Below are 3,675 nucleotides of genomic sequence, written 5' to 3'. Positions count from 1 at the left end.
ATTTTGGGCCTTTGCACACCTCTTTTTCGGCTTTCATGTGTCCCATTTTTGGCCTCCATATGTCCCATTTTTTGCCTCCGCATGCCCCGTTTTCGGCCTCTGCGCACCTCTTTTTCGGCCTCCATGGGTCCCATTTATGGCCTCCGCATACCCCATTTTCCACCTCTGGACTTTAATGGAGGCCAAAAATGCGCCGTGCAGAGGGCACGCAGAGGCCAGAAATGGGAGTATGTCTTACGGCCAAGTACATCTTATGGAGCAACCAGTACGTTACTTTGCAAAAATATTAATCTAAATCTAAGATAAGTTGCTGGTTCTGAACCAGAAGGAATACTCCATAGATCAATCACACTGGACAGTTGAAGAAAAACAAGATTCCGTTTTTAATTCTGACTTCAAAGAAAATACATAAATAAACACAAAGGGCACCAAATTAGTTCAGATGATAATGCTACTCTCCTTTCTTGACTGATCTGCTTTTACATGGACCTTCTTGCTGTTCGATTTTGCCATGAGATTTCTGATATCCTTTAAAGTCTGGTTTTTAGTTTCTGGGATATACATGTAGAAGTAAATAAAGAGGGCCACACAGAATGGACTGAAGATGAGAAAAGAGTACGATCCAAGGTTCTTCTGTAGACATAAAAAGAATTTTTTTTGGGGGGGGGAGGGAAAGAGAGAAACGGTTGTGGGATGCTTTATATCATGATACATTTTATTTTATAATAAATAAAATATATTTTACATTATAATATCTCCATCCTCCCTTAAGCATCAACAGAATCCACAATGAGAAGTAGTGTCTCCCCAACTTCATTGACAGTCAAGTTGGAACTAAGTTAATCAAGTAAAAATGGCAAATAGGGGTAAATCCTTTACTCAAAACCTCCTTGAAACCCCCAATAAATTACCCAAACTCAATTCACACATCAAAGGAGGAGGCCTGTAAACACAAGTAGATTTAATTAAAAGAGTCTCCTAAAAGAAATACATGTTCATGGGAATAAACTTCACAGATGACAAGTGACACATACCTAACCCCCTTAAAAAATATATGACTCTGATGAATAGGTTGACAATGAAAATAAAGGATAAAGTGGAATCGGAGTACTTCAAGACATGGGGAAGATTCTATGATTGGCTACAGAAAGGAAACTAGAAAAGAAAATAGGGAAAAGATATAGAACCCAGATGAGGCACTGTTAAATGGAAAAGGGTGGGGGGAAGAAGGGGAAAACAGAAAAGAAAATATTAAATATATAAGTATACAGCCAAAAAGCGAGATATAAAGGGGAGGAAAATATAGCTAGGATAAGATTAACGAAGGTAAGGGAATAAGAAATGATATCAAATTATATTTGGGTCTGTGGAAATACCATCCCAAGGAAATATAAACTGAGGCTGGAAAGAGACACCTACAATAATGGAAAAGAAAGAGAGAAAGGAGGAGAACATGAAAGGAAGCTGGGCGAAAGAAGAAAGAGGCAAGGAGAGGAGGATGGAAGGGAGAAGAAGAGAAGGAGAGAGGGTAGGAAGAGGAAGAGGAGGAGTGGGACAAAGCAAGGGAAGAAGGAAGGGGAAGGAGAGGAAAAAGGAAGAAAGTAGAGAAGGGAGGGAGGGAGAAAAGAAAGGGAAAATGAGGTGGTGTTACAACAGGAAGAAAGAATGGTAAATAAAGCAACCCAAGCCACGCCCACAGAACAGGTAGTAAAAAAAAAGAATCCCACCAATGCTACACATGCCCATTCCCCTCAAGTGTTACACAGTAGAACCAGCATAGACACATACTACTACACTTATTAATGACACTTTCCCCTCTAAAACAGACCTTTTGTACCTCATTTTCGCTGTAGTTATCCCCAGGGGGAAATCTCTTTACTCTTGGGAATAAATAAAAACCCCTTTCCTCACAGGCCGTCTGGATTTCATTTTGAATGGTTCTTACACACCACTGGCTTAAGTTAGAATCCCAAATTATTTTTCTGACAGTGCCCATATGGAAATTTATTTCTTTATTTCAAATACTGGGGAAACCTCCCCACACTGTGTTACTCCAAAGGCTATATGCAAGCTGTTCCATTCCTAGTAAGTTTCACCAATGCAAAATCTTAACAACATTTTCTTTCTTAGAAGCTAGTAGTGTATCACCAGCTTCCAAGTAGCAAATTTAATACAATTAGAAAAATGGATAAAAGTGGAAGAAAGATTTGAGGAGAAAGGTAGAATAGAACAGAACAGAACAGAACAAGAGAGTTGGAAAGGACCTTGAAGGTCTTCTAGTCCAACCCCCTGCTTAGGCAGAAAACCCTACACCACTTCAGACAAATGGTTGTCCAATCTCATGTTAAAAACTTCCAGTGTTGGGGCATTCACAACTTCTGGAGGCAAGCTGTTCCACTAATTAATTGTTCTAACTGTCAGGAAGTTTCTCCTCAGTTCTAAGTTGCTTCTCTCCTTGATTAGTTTCCACCCATTGCTTCTTGTCCTGCCCTCAGGTGCCTTGGAGAATAGTTTGACTCCCTCTTCTTTGTGGCAACCCCTGAGATATTGGAAGACTGCTATCATGTCTTCCCTAGTCCTTCTTTCTATTAAACTAGACACACCCAGTTCCTGCAACCGTTCTTCATATGTTTTAGTCTCCAGTCCCCTAATCATATTTGTTGCTCTTCTCTGCACTCTTTCTAGAGTTTCCACACCTTTTTTTACATCGTGGCGACCAAAACTTACCAAGGCATTAGGAAGTGGTATTAACACTTCACGTGATCTTGATTCTATCCCTCTGTTTAGGCAGCCTAGAACTGTATTAGCTTTTTGGCAGCTGCTGCACACTGCTGGCTGATATTTAAATGGTTGTCCACTAGGACTCCAAGATCCCTCTCACAGTTACTACTATTGAGCAAGGTACCACCTGTGCTATACCTGTGCCTTTTGCTTTTCTTGCCTAAATGTAGAACCTTACTTTTTCCACCATTGAATTTCATATTGTTAGATAGCGGCCAATGTTCAAGTCTGTCAAGACCCTTCTGTATCTTAAGCCTATCATAATAAACTCTGTTTAATAAACCATACCATTTCCACTAAGCTTCAGACTCACTCACCTTTATTTTATCTTGCACCAACGTTAGGGAAATATTGGCTATGCAGTATAGAGATCCTGCAAATGCAAAAGCTGATGCCCGTGATGACTGAAGGAACAACTCCAGTGAAATTATTACTGAAATCATATCTTGGTAGAGAGAAAAAGATGTGAGTCACGGAATGTTCTTTCCCATTGAGTAGGACACTCCTCTCTCCCCCCACATCCACGTCTCTTCTCACAACTTGTCTTTCGTTCACTTACTTGGTCCTATGCTATATGCAGCAATGAACACGAGAAGCAGGCTGATGCAGATATAAGACAACAGTCTGGTTACCTGTGGGAGAAAATTGGTCAGAATTGAGTAAATCATCTATGAACTGTCAAAGAGGAACATTCTAAAGGTTGTAGAGGGAAAATCCAATGAAAGAAACAAATTGCAGCAACGCAAAACAACAAATCTTACTTTGAGATTCAGAGGTTTCTTTTGCTAATAATTTGCAACATAAACAACCATCATAACATAACTTACAGTAATAACCCACTGCAGTGAGGTCCACTGACATAGATGGTCGAGCAAGGATCAGCTGTAGGCCAGT

The 3,675-nt window shown here is 40.1% G+C and overlaps 1 long non-coding RNA gene across 1 annotated transcript; it reads right to left on the bottom strand.

Moving 5' to 3' along the window:
* Positions 1 to 399: 399 nt before the first annotated feature.
* LOC309391021 lies at positions 400 to 3,414 on the bottom strand. The gene is made up of 3 exons (XR_014175214.1): positions 3,341 to 3,414; positions 3,099 to 3,226; positions 400 to 633 (listed from the first exon to the last, which is right to left on the bottom strand). It is a non-coding gene; the product is annotated as an uncharacterized lncRNA (long non-coding RNA).
* Positions 3,415 to 3,675: the final 261 nt, after the last annotated feature.

Source organism: Natrix helvetica, assembly GCF_964273705.1.
Source record: "Natrix helvetica genome assembly, chromosome: 4".
NCBI lineage: Eukaryota > Metazoa > Chordata > Lepidosauria > Squamata > Natricidae > Natrix > Natrix helvetica.
This window is presented reverse-complemented; position numbering and strand designations above follow the sequence as displayed.